Source organism: Callithrix jacchus, chromosome 1 (assembly GCF_049354715.1).
Source record: "Callithrix jacchus isolate 240 chromosome 1, calJac240_pri, whole genome shotgun sequence".
Classification (NCBI taxonomy): domain Eukaryota; kingdom Metazoa; phylum Chordata; class Mammalia; order Primates; family Cebidae; genus Callithrix; species Callithrix jacchus.
In genome coordinates, this window is record NC_133502.1 from 217,748,648 (window position 1) to 217,761,984 (window position 13,337).

Here is a 13,337-nt window from a genome sequence, read left to right on the forward strand (position 1 = left end):
TTGGATTTGAAGTTCCACAGGCAGGTGTCCTCCATGCTGCCTGAGCTGAGGCCCATGCTCGCCCACCCGAGTTATAACAGAGAAGGGTTGTGACCCCTGTTCCCATGTGAACCCTGCTCCAGAGCTGGAGGCGGGCACTGGCTGCATGGTCCCTGCCCCCTGGGAGGGCATTTTCTTGCCAGGGGAAGGTCTCAGTGCAACCACAGCCCGGCCAGGCCCCTGTGCCCTCCAGACACTTGCTGGCCTCTGTTCAAGTCCCCAGTTGTGCTGGAGGGACAAGAGCTGCCTTTCTGTGAAAATGACCCACGGCCATCTGTAGGGTCCCGGCTCTTTCTGCCATGGTTGGAAGGGACATGGTCCCAGCTCATCCTGCAGGAAGTCGGTCAGCACCAGCCCTGCAGTGGAGAAGCCAGGCCGGGCAGACGGGGTTCCAGGAGCCCGGCAGCCCAGGAGGCCACACTGGGTCAAGTGCAGCTTGCCCACTGGCAGCTTGTGGAGCCAGTCAGGCCCTTCCTGTCCACTTCTGTCATCGGCAAAGCAGACAGTGGCAGCACAGGGATGGTCCCTGTACATCGACCATGAGGGGACTGTGGGGGCAGCGTGAATGTCCTCAAACCCGAGAACCCTAGAAAGAGCAGATGGCGTGTGGGCATCTCTCATCCTTCTCTTAGGAGTCTCCCAGCAGAACCACAGGGGACCTCTGACCAGTGCAACCCCTCTGACTCCTGTCTCTCAGTAAAGAGGGCTGGAAGGGGAGCCAGCCGTCCCCCCAGGGGGAGAGAAGCCTTGCAGCCCTGAGGACAGCTGCTCCTTCCTCGGGGCCCCGTGGCCCGGCCAGCCTCAGCCTCAGGATGCAGCGTTCTCTCTGCTGCTCTTCGTCCCAGTAACTGTATTCAGGGTCTGCATTTCCGCAGAGCCCCTCATTCCTGGATGTGAGAGGTCGGCAGGCGTGCTAGGGAAGCCGGAGCCCAGGAAAGCCAGAGTGACACCATTTTAAAATTAGCTCCACCTTAAAATGAGCAAGACACGTTCCCTGCCGGTCACCACCCATGGTCCTCAGGTGTTTACAGCTAAGGAAGCAGCTTGCTGGTGCCCGTAAGGACAGACTCCTCCAACAACAGGAAGTCCAGATGTCCAATGCCCATAACGATACATGCGTTCAGGATAAATGGGGTTATGCTTTGATGTACTCACACACCAGGACAGTTTTCTTTAAATCAGTAGAATACAACATGGTGAAACCCCGTCTCTACTAAAAATACGAAAAAATTAGCTGGGCACGGTGGCGCGTGCCTGTAATCCCAGCTACTCAGGAGGCTGAGGCAGGAGAATTGCCTGAACCCAGGAGGTGGAGGTTGCGGTGAGCCGAGATCGCGCCATTGCACTCCAGCCTGGGTAACAAGAGCGAAACTCCGTCTCAAAAAAAAAATCAGTAGAAACATACCTTTTGTCACGCTGTCTGCCCACGTGCACATAGGCACAGCTTAGCTTAGTCTTTACATAGAAGGCATTCTTCCACAGGCCTTGTTAGCATGCCCGCCTCTGAAATGGAGCCTCTTTCCTCACTGCATCCTGCGATTTGCCTGGAATTCCTTCCTATGCTAGATCCAAGAACCCTCCCTGGGGGTCTGGATCAAGGTCCCTTTGACTTGTGTGTGGCATAGACCCCGCGAACGGAGGCTGGATGTTTAAATAGACGCCTCCTGCCGTCCGGACATAGCCTCCTCCTTCTGGGGCTGTGGTTGTCTCTGCTGCTTTTATGGCAGCGGCCCCCAACCCTTTCGGCATCAGGGATCAGTTTCCCGGAAGATAATTTTTCCATGGATGGTAGCGGGGGGATGACGGTTCGAGGATGGGGCTGTTCCACCTCAGACTCAGATCATCAGACATTACACTGTCGTAAGGAGCACACACAACTTACAGCTTTTTACATTTTATTTATTTATATATTTATTTATTTATTTTGGATACGGAGTTTTACTTTCGTTGCTCAGGCTGGAGTCCAATGGTGTGGTCTCGGCTCACTGCAACCTCTGCCTCCCGGGTTCAAGAGATTCTTCTGCCTCAGCCTCCCGAGTAACTGGGATTTCAGGGGCCTGCCACCATGCCCAGCTAAATTTTGTATTTTTAGTAGAGATGGGGTTTTGCCATGTTGGCCAGACTTGTCTTGAACTCCTGACCTCAGGTGATCCGCCCGCCTAGGCCTCCCAAAGTGCTGGGATGACAGGCGTGACCCACCGCGCCCAGCCAGATCCTCTGCGTGTGCAGTTCTCAGTAGGGTCCGTGCCCCTCTGAGAATCTAGCGCTGCTGCTGATCTGACAGTGGGTGGAGCTCAGGCAGCAATATTTGCCTACCACTCACCTCCCGCTGTGCGGCTGGTACTGTCTGCGGCCCGGGGGTTGGGATCTCCTAGTTTGTAGGATCCAGGAGAAGGAAGCTTCAGCCCTGGTCAGACAACCTGGGACCTGAGTCGGGGACAGGCTGCCAGGCCCCATGTCTGCAGGGGTCGGCCCCTTCTGGGCTGTAGGATGTGCCCGGCAGAGATGGAATGACCTTGGACCAGGTTACATTGTGCCCATGAGTTTCCTGGGGGTGCCACAACCAACTACAACAAACAGGGGTGGGCACGGGCAGGTGCAAAATTCACTCTCTGCCCATCCTGGGCCTGCAGCCTGAAACCATCGTGGGCTGCGCCCCCTGCAGGGCTCCAGGGAGGACGCTTCCTGCCTCCTCGCTCTTCTGACGGTGGCCGCCATCCTCGGCGCCAGCCTCTCTGCCTCCATCTTCACTGCCCCTCTCATGCCTTTCCCGTGTCCTCTCTGTGTCCACCCCTCTTCTGAAGACACCAGTCATTGGGGATTTAGGGCACAACTGAATAATCCAGGATGATCTCATCTCAGGATCTGTAACTTGATGACATCTGCAAAGACCCTGGTTCCACACAAGGCACAGTCCCAGGTTTGCAGTGAGCCTGTTTGGGGGGCCCCCTTCAGCCCATTACATAGCTTGTGGGGTGTGCCAGGAGCGAGTCGGGTCTGCCTTCCCAATCTCCCCTGCTTCGTTCTCTGGAAATGGGCATGAAGTGTGTGCCAGGCCAGCTTGCAGGCTTGCAGCGGGTGGGTGGGTTCGAGGGTCGGTTGCCAGCAGTCTCTGGCAAGGGACCGGTGAATTCTTGAACTGTGGGTCATCTCCAGATGGTTTTGTAACCCATCCTGCTTGTAATGTCTCTTGTTCCCAGCAAGATTTGGGGTTCAGCTAGGAGGGACGTGTGTATTAGGATTGGTGCTGGCTCCTTAGGATCTTGGGGAGAAGAGGGGCTTTCAGCAGGCATGTGTGCCCCGACACCTGGACCTCCCTCCCATTCGTGAAAGAACAGCCACCCTCGTGACCAGCATCCACTGCCCGACCACGCTACGGGTTAGACTGGAAAGAAGTAAGGAAGAAATTTCTCAGACTGAGTATGCAACGTTAGCATAAGACGCTTCGCATATTTCACAATCTTGTTTTCAAAGAATAATTTCAAGCACGTCTCTGATTTACCGCCTGGGAGCGTCCCCGGCGTGAGGCCCGCGGCTCTGTCTGCAGATGGTTTTATTGCTTCCTGCTCTCACCGATGTCCTGGGATTCCTACAATTGCATTATGTACCAAGAACGTGGTTTCTGAGCGGGGTGATCAGAAGTTTGAGAGCGCCCAGCCCAGGCTGAGGAGAGTCTAGTGGCTAAGGGTAGGGGGGGAACAGAGCTCCAGATCCCTGCCCAGCCTGAGCTTCCATACACTGCACACAGAGGCCTGCTTGTTGGAGTGTGGGCTTAGAAAGCCTCTCCCTCCCTGAACTCTGAGAGCAGTATGGCATAAACTGGGTTGGCATGGAGTCAGGGGTATGGGAGGCCATTTTCAGTCTCTCCTCAAAGACCCGAAGGAGACCATGCTCACCTGGGTGCACATCCTGGCATAACTGGCATGGCGCATCCACATCGGAGTCCAGAGTCCTGGCCTGCCCCCGGAGCAGGAGGCACTGGGAAAGGACCGGCTCAGGGATACTCACTCACCTGGGGAAGCCGGGGGCCCTGAGGCTGGGCTGCTTTTCCCAGACTTTGGGAGTAATTCATCCTTGTGGAAGGGCCTCCCGGATCTCGAGGCTTTGGTGAATGCCATCCTCCCGTGGCTGCATCCAAGAATGAGCTTAGGAATTGTTAGGGAGGCTTCTTAGACTCTCCCAGTGAATTCTGGGGGCTCTGAAGGGCGGTCTTTGGTACGAGGGCCTCTCCCGGCCGAGGGTGGGGTGCAGGCGGTACACAGGAGACAGCCGAGCCTTCCCAGAGGACAGCCTCAGTTGGTCAGGCTTGAGTTGTGCAGATGGGGAGAGGCCGGCGGGGCTGCTGCTGCCGTTTTCCAGCTTGCCCCGAGGGCAGTGAGCATTTTCTTCAGTGATGAGGATGCTCCACAGGAATGTGGCACCGGGGACTCCTATCCAGATCCTGGCTGATTGACAGCACCAGCTCAGCTGCGTCCTGCGGTGTCTCCGAGGCTCGCTCTTGTGTCTTTCTCTGAGCTCCACAAAGGATGGGGAAGCACATGGGGCTCACCGCTGGGGGCACTGACATTCCCAGGGCACCCTTCTGTCAACCCAAGGCACAGTGTGTCCCCTGGGGCCCGCCACACTGGAGCACAAACAGGTGCTCCGACTGCCTCTCACTGGACAGTCACAGTAAAGCCCTTTGCTATGGAACCACCAGCCTATTAGCTGTGCTCGCTGCAGGCCCAGAGCATGCAGGGTGTGTGTGCGTACACACGTGCACACGCAGTTACACACACATGTGAACAGGCACACTTAGACACATGTGTGCATGCATTTACATGCACCTACACACACATGCACACACAATTACACACATATGAACACGCAAACACATTGCACGCGCATTTACATGCACCTACACATGCGTGCACATACACATATGCACATGCAGTTACACATGTGCACGCACACTTACACGTGCACACACACAGTTACACATGTGTTGAGAGAACGGGACTGAAGTGGGTCACCCAGAGTGTGGGAGGATGTTCTCGGAAGAGCAAACACACAGCCCCACACATGCTGGGCCCTGACTGCCTAAGAGAGGGCGGGCGCCGGCCTTTGGAGTCTGCAGCTCAGCACAGCACAGAGGTGGGAGGAGGGGGCCTGGCCAGGACGCCCACCTCTGCTGGCTTCTCCTTGACCTCACCTGGGTTCACATGGACCTTAGGCCTAGGTGTGTCCCTCCCACATTTGACCCCAGAGTCCCCAGCAGCTTAGTGAGTGTCCTGGAACAAAGAAGCGAGACCCATCTTCCTGCTCCTCAAGCCGAGCACCGTCCTCCCCAGAGAAGCCCACCCGCTCCCTCCCAGGCAGACTCCTCTCCCGTCCCCGCCTCCCTCCCGCAGCCCAGGCATCTCCGGCCCTCAGTGAGTCCTCCGGCCTCTGCACTTGCTGCTCTTTCCCACGATCCTTCTCCTCTTGGCTCTAGGGCTCACTCCTTCTTCCCCAGGTTGTGTGGAATGCTGCCCTCCCCGGAGTCCCCTGGACTCCACTCTCACTTCCCACCCGCCTGGTCTTTGCCTGTCTCCTGGCCTTTGCCACTCAGAATCATGGGGATGCTCATTCCGAGGTGAACCTTGTTTACGTCCATCCTTCCTCTCACATGCAAGCCCCTGGGGGCAAGGCTCTCGTCTCTCTATGTCCCCTGCTGCATGCCCAGGAGGCCGCCACAGTCAGGATGGTCTGGTGTCTGCCCTGGAAGGAGGGAGGGAGCCAGGGAGCATGACATTCTTATGCTCAGACGAGGTGCCTCAGAGGCTGGCTGCCTGTTGACAACGTGGGTGCTTGGTACCAGTGCCTCAGGGTCTTGTGACCGCAGCCTCGGCCTTGGTGTGGACACATACAGAGACTAGAGCATCTCTCTCAGCCCAGCGCCTGGGAGCGGGAGGCACAGGGAGCGGTCCCTCAACACCCAGGGTAACTTGATGGAGCTGAATTGTATTAAAGAGCAGACAACATTGAAAACCAATTTGAAGTGGATGAATGTTCACTCCCTCCCCCGTCCCCGCCACACATTTCAGCAGCCACTGACACTGCACCTTCCAAATCCGTTTTATTCTGGTTTGAACAGCTCCACTCCACAGAAATGGCGTAATCGGATTCCTCCGTTCCTCCCAGGCAGGCAACCCAGGGTGGTGTGTTTATTTTCCAGACTTGCTAGACTGTATGAAAACAGCTTGTACCTGCGCCAATGTGGCGTCTGTATTTTGGGCAAGGATCGAACATAAATAGACTATTTTGAGGGTGCCTGGCCAGACTTTTCTTCCTTCCCCAAATCCCAAGTGCCAAATCTTTCTGCACGTGGCGAATTCTATAGTTAGCACTTCCCGCTCTCCTATGATGCTATTATTTAAAGTGCGATTTCTTTGGAGAAAAGGACGCTTAAGAATGCTGCCCAGCTGGGTTGGGAGCCTGCCCCCCACGCCTGGCATGATATGACTTCTTTTCTAAGGGGGATTCGTTGCTGGGAACTGTGGCCACATGAAGGAGAGCCATCATTTCAGGAGACCTGGGTGACTGTGTATACTCGTTGACTCACCAATGCTTGCCAGAACCTTGAGAAGTAACTTTTTAAAAACAAATGTAAACACTGTGATTTCAGAGAAGCAAATGGCCCGGGTGGAAACGGCTGTGGAAGAGGATTTCAGTCTGCCTCCGCCATTTCCCCAGGACCCAGGTCTTCCCACGGAAGCACCCTGCCTCTGAGAAGCTGGCACGGGCTCTGTAGTAAATGTTTGGTGCGCAACTCTGTTTAAGTGGTACCTTGCTTGCTTCTTATTTCTGAATAAGATGATAAATTATTAATCGATGTGCACAATGAGCCGTCAGGTCGTCAGCCATCCTGGTGAGGGTGTCCTTCTGCCACCACTGCTATGAGGAACCCTGGGTGGTTTGTAGGAGGGAACGGCTGCGTGCAGGTGACTGTTGGCTCCTGCTGTACAGGCTTCTCAGGGCTCTCGGAAGGAACAGACCCTCGGTGCTGGGAGCGGACGGTCCTGTGCTTAGGAGGCCAGAGCCAGGTCTGCTGCAGAGGAAGGTGGGTACCAACACGGACCCGGACGAGTTGTGCTGCCGTCCAGGGCCCCCAGCAGCCATCCTAAGGTGAAGTCTGGCTCCCTTCAGACATAGGAAACAGTTCTGTTGGAGCAGAGCCACGCCCACGTCTGTCATGCTTCTTTGGGGCTTTGTAGCCACCACAACAGCAGTTGAGGACTGACAGAGGCAGCGTGTCCCTAAATTATCTCCAATCTTTTCCTGTTTATAGAATGATCTGGCTTTCACAGAATACCCTCACTATCCCCTGCCATCCACCCACCTATAAAACACGTGCGCTGCCTCCTGGTTTCCCGGGAAACTCCAGGAATTCCATTTTGGCCTGACTCAGGTCCTCAGCAGCATAGATCACCCCGGCCAGCAGCCGTTGAGTGGAGTCGAGTTGAACACATGAGTTAGGAAACTAAAGAGGAGAATGGATATTTATGTGGGAAATGGCCTGTTTCCCTCGCACCTGAAGCAAGGACACACTTCCAGAAGGTTCTGTCAAGCCCCAGGCGATGCTGCTCACCACGGCAGGTGTGGGCCAGTGGCTCCTCTGCCTTGAGCTGGGACAATCACAGAGCCTGGCTTCTGAGCCTGCCAGGCAGGCCCATCTGGCCCCCTAGGAGGGTCGGCTGCCCTCTGGCCCCTCCAAACCCCACTGTGTTCCTCGCATAGAAGGTGCAGGGGCTGCCCACGGGGTGTATTCGGAAGACACCCAGCCAGGAAGCCAGAAGGAGGGAGCCTGGTCTGGCCCAGAACCTCCAGTGCCAACTCCAGTGCCTGGGCCAGTGCCAGGGTCACCATGTGAGGCCAGCCTGGCTGCCCTCTCCTCAAGGACTGCTGGGCCGGTTTCCACCATCCAGTGGCATCACAGGCCTCACTTCCCCACTCGTGAAGTGAAGAGCAGGCACTGAGTGCCCGTCCCAAGTCTGTGTGGTGAAGGATTGTACGGTGCCAGTGAACACAGCTCCACCTCCTGAGGGGCAGATGGTCACACACACCAGAGCCCAGGCTGGGCACAGTGGCTCATGTCTATAATCCTAGAACTTTGGGAGACCGAGGCAGGCAGGTCACCTGAGGTCAGGAGTTCGAGACCAGCCTGGCCAACATACAGTGAAACCCCTAAAAATGCAAAAATTAGCCGGTTATGGTGGTGCACACCTGCAGTCTCAGCTACTTGGGAAGTTTACCCAGGAGAATCGCTTGAACTCAGTAGGCAGAGGTTGCAATGAGCCAAGATCACGCCACTGCGCTGTAGCCTGGGCAACAGAGCAAGACTCCGTCTCTGTCTCTCTGTCTCTCTCTCTCTCTCTCTCTCTCACACACACACACACAAACACACACACACACACAAACACAGCAAATCAAAGCCTGGCAGGGAGCAGGAGACCACCTGGAAAGTGCCGGCCACATACTCGGCACCCGGTAACCACCCCCGCACAGGGCAGAGGCAAAACTTCACCAAAGAGGCCCCGAGGACCCTGGGTTCACCGCCGAGGTGCCAGCCCAACATAGCAACTACCTGTCTCCAGGCCTGGCCAGCCCTCACCATCACCCTGGCTTTGGTGCTGATAGGTGGGCCTGGGGCCATGCTCTGCCAGCTGGGACTCAGGCTCAAAGTCGAAAATGACCGGCACTCCCAGGTGGCCTTATAGGCCTCGTATGTACCCAGGGTCTCAGTAACACTGGGGCTCCAGACCCTCGCTCTCCAGGAGCCTGGAGCCGTGGTCTGGGGGCAGCGAATTCTGCCACAGCCTTATTTATCCATAACCCCCTCTTTGAACCGGATTTTCCGGAGCGTTCGGATTGGGACTTCGACATCTCTGTTTAGTTACTTGATTTTGTTTGATTTCGTTCACAAAATAATTAGCCTACGAAGGCTCTAATTGTCACTGAGGCATGCATTGCGGAGACCAGCCCCAGACAGCTCCGGAGATGAGCAAAGGCGTGTCCTCTGGACCCAGTCTCCAGCGGCAATAACGTTTGAAATCAGTTATTTTCTTTTAATAAAGCGCCAGCTTGGCCCAGGCCCACAGCGCAGGCATTGTTTGGCTTTGCTACATTTTCGCCTCTTTGGCTTTCTCTGAAAGACAACAATGTTTCCAATTGAAAGGGGACTCAGAAAACAATGACTCCCAACTCAAGGTCAAAGCTCTTCTCTAATCCAAAGTAAACAGAGTAATTCTTTTATCTCAGGCTCCGGGAGATTAAGGCGGCATCATTCCTTTCCCATTTATTAAAGGTGCCTGTCCTAGCAGATGCCAGGTTTCAGGGAAGTCTAATTAGAGAGATGAGCCGATAGACGGAATGGTTTATAATTTATCTAATCACGAAGGCAACTTTGCTCTGGGCGAGGCGTTCACAGGAAGATTTCTATCTGGAATGTGCTCTGAGGGGCCAGGAAGGAAGCAACCCTTGGCTCGCTTTTCTTGGCCGACTGCTTCTGGAAGTTTCTGTGGCCGAGAGGGCCGGGTGGGCCTCAGTGAGGCCTGGAGGGGCTCCCTCAGCAAATGACCTCCCTGGACTGTTTTCACACACGGGGGATGGATTCTCCCAAAGCACATGTGCCAGCCCTGCTTGCCCTCTTTCCAGACGCCCCCACTGTTGCCTGCTGGCCTCGGGGGACCCCAGGCTCAGGCCCACATCTCCAGGGCAGGGGGGGGCAAGGACAGGAGCCCATAGCCTGCAGACAAAGCCCCTGCTTAACGGAGTGATTCTGTGGGCTCTGGCCAAAGATTGGTCACCCCATCAAAACCCAGGAAGCTCCCTTGTCCCCTTCAAAGGGCATGAGATGGGGTATGGCTGCATTCTTCAGTGCCCCCTGCTCAGCCCTCTAGGGGAGCAGACAGACTGAGGGGCACCTGATTCCACATCTAGGGGTGCACATTTACAGCTCCTGAAGCTGCAGGGGGCCTGTGTGGGGATGCTCCTAGTTTTGCCATCCACAGGTGGCTTGTGTTAACCTGCTCAATTAGAGCCTCTGCCTCGTCACAAAGACAGGGCTTTCTCTACCCCGGGTTCTTGCCTGGGTGTATGGGAAGCACTGGATCACTCCTGGGCTTGGAGAATGAGTGCAAAGTTTTACTGAGTGGAGGTAGGAGAGAGAGAGAGAGAGAGAGAGAGAGAGAGAGAGAGAGAGAGAGAGAGAGAGAGAGAGAGAGAGAGAGAGAGAGACACACACACACACAGAGAGAGAGAGACAGACAGAGAGACAGACACACACAGAGAGAGAGAGAGAGAGAGAGACAGACAGAGAGAGACAGAGAGAGAGAGAGAGAGACAGTCAGAGAGAGAGAGAGAGACACAGAGAGAGAGAGAGAAACAGAGAGAGAGAGAGAGAGAGACACACACACACACACACAGAGAGAGAGAGAGGGAGAGAGAGACAGAGAGAGAGAGAGACACACACAGAGAGAGAGAGAGAGAGAGAGAGAGAGGCAGCAATATATATGTGTGCATGTGTATATAAATAGACAAATTGTAATTGTCTGCATTTATGGGTGATAAAATGATGTTATGATTCATGAATCCAATGTGGAATAATTAAATCAAGCTAATTAACAAAGCCATCACTTTAAATATTTACCATTGTTTCGTGCTAAGAACAATTGAAATTTACTTTTAGCGATTTGGAAATGTCCACCACGACTAAATATACTGACCACATTGCGCAGCAGACCTTGAAAAGGCAAAACCCTTATTTAGGGATATTCACGTGGCTCAATGTTTTCTTTCTTCCTTCCTCTTTCTACTTCGCCTTTAGAAGCACAATTTTCTCACCAACATCTTTGTGCATAAGAACTCCAGTGCTAGAGACTGTTTTTCTGCAAGACAGAGCATCCAGCACCGAGTGCTTGGTTTTAGTTTTAATAAAAACTTTAAGCTTTTTGTTCAAAAATATAAAAAACATAAAACATCCCTGCCCGAACACAGGGTTGCTTATTTCCCGGCAGCCCCGCCAGCACTGGGTCCCGCTTCTTTCATTAGGGTGATTTTCAGACACCTGCTAAGGGCATCTTGTGGTTTTGATCCTCCGACTTTCCTGGCCTTGGTCCCAGTGGACAGTCACAGACCCTCACAAGCCCGTTCCATCCTCACGCTGATGATGAGGCGATGCCGTTGTCACCCCATCTCCACATGAGGAGGGGCACCAGGGCTAGAGCCCAGCATGAGACCCAAGCCCCAGAGTGTCAGGGCCGGGTCGTGGATGAGGCAGTCTGGCCCTAGAGGCCCTTCCCCATGCCACTGTTCTAGGGTCACTCTGGATCAGCGGGGTCATGTGTTCATCCATAAACCTAATCGAGAGGAGGAGGGCCCCCTCCCCAGGTGTCTGAGCCGAGGAAGGAATTGCAGAGGCCAGGGGAGGAGGGAGGAAGTCAGACCAGAGACCCTTAGTCCAATGTCGAGTTGTGGCTGAATTGCATCTTCCAGAAAGATGTGTCCACGTCCCGTCACCCTGCTGCTTCTGCATCTGAGACCCCTGCCTCCCTCTCACAAGGACACTCATGCTGACCGTCCAGGACTGTCTCCCATCCCAGGACCCCTAATACCATCTACAGAGTCCCTTTGCTTAGAAGGCCACCTTCCCAAGTTCCAGTGATTCTGACGTGGATATCTTTGGGGCGGTTGTTCAGCCTGCCTCTCCCACACATGCCTGGCACCTGCAGCTCTGAGCACACCTGTGGGTGGCCCTGCCCTAGGAGTCCCAAGGAGTCCCTGCTTCCAGGGGCCTCATCTGCCCCTGCTCCATCTGTGCCGTGTGCCAACATCACCTCCTCGTCCACCCACCACACAGCTCTGTGCTGGGCTTCAGGATGAGGTTTGTGCAGAGCCCAGAGGGTACCAGGGAGGACGCAGGACAGGACACACACATGTGCTGATGGCTGTGAGGACACAGGGCATTCACACAGAGCAGGCATCATGGAGCATCCTGACTCAGGCAGCGGGTGAGGGCGGGCTGGCCTGCCGCAGCATCAAAGCTGTCCTGAGCCGCATGACTGATACAATAGAGCTGCCTGGTGACACAAATCAAGAACCCGGTGTTTTCCTCTGTCATCCAGGCTGGAGTGCAGTGGTGCGATCTCAGCTCACTGCAACCTCTGTCTCCCAGGTTCAAGCGATTCTCCTGCCTCTGCCTCTTGAGTAGCTGGGACTGCAGACACACCCAGCTAATTTTTGCATTTTTTAATAAAGACAGGGTTTCACCATGCTGTCCAGCCTGGTCTTGAACTCCTGACCTCAGGTGATCCCCCTGCCTCGGTCTCCCAAAATGCTGGAATTATAGGCATGAGCCACCACAGCCATCTGCAATCTTGCTTCTTAGATGATAGATAAACTCCTTTCCTCCTTGTTCCTGATCTGTAAGTGACTAGGAGACAGCAGAGAGCAGGCTGCCGCCTTCCAGTCCCGAATCCTTGCGAAGATTAACAGCCTCCTTTATCTTCCTGTACCCAGCTCAGGCCAGATGGCACCCGAGACCCCGTGACAGTTACCTCTTTAGTGTTGAAGGTGGCGTGTATCTCTCCCGACAAGAACACCGCCTTGACTAATCAGACCACTGTAACTATGCATTCAGCCTTCCCTGGAAAACGCTGAAATTCTCTTACACCTCCCTGAACTTTGTCCAGATAAGCCATCCTACACTCCCCAGCTGCAGAATGCTGACTTCCATTCTTTGGAATCTGTGCTTCCTGGGTGGACCCATCCTTGACTTGGAGCTTCAATAACTCTAAGATTCTGATTACTTTGGGCTGATCATCAGCCAAGGGCTGGGTCAAGAGTCGTCAGAACACCAAGTGAGAAAAAGGCATACAGAGCCCAAGTCCCACTGGCCCCAGGTCTGACCAGCCTCCCTGAATGGTGGCAGTTGGATTTAAACTCTCCCACCCCTTCTTCAGGACCCTGACAGGCGCCATAGAAAGTCCCCAGAGACCCCACACCTGCAGTGAGGTGGCGAGGCTCCAGCCAGAGCTGTGCACCCAGCACACAGAGCTTCCAGCTGCAGGCCAGGGCCTCCCTGTCGGATACGGACAGACGGCTGTGGTCCTCACACATGGGGAAAACTTCCAGTGTGAAAAAGCACAATCATTAAGTGGGTAAAAAGGAACTCAGAGGCCATGTGACAGCCTGGGGGACACAGAAATTTAAACAACAAACAAACAAGCAGAAAAAGCAGCACATCACTCCTTAGGGGCGTCACGCTCCAGAGATGATGA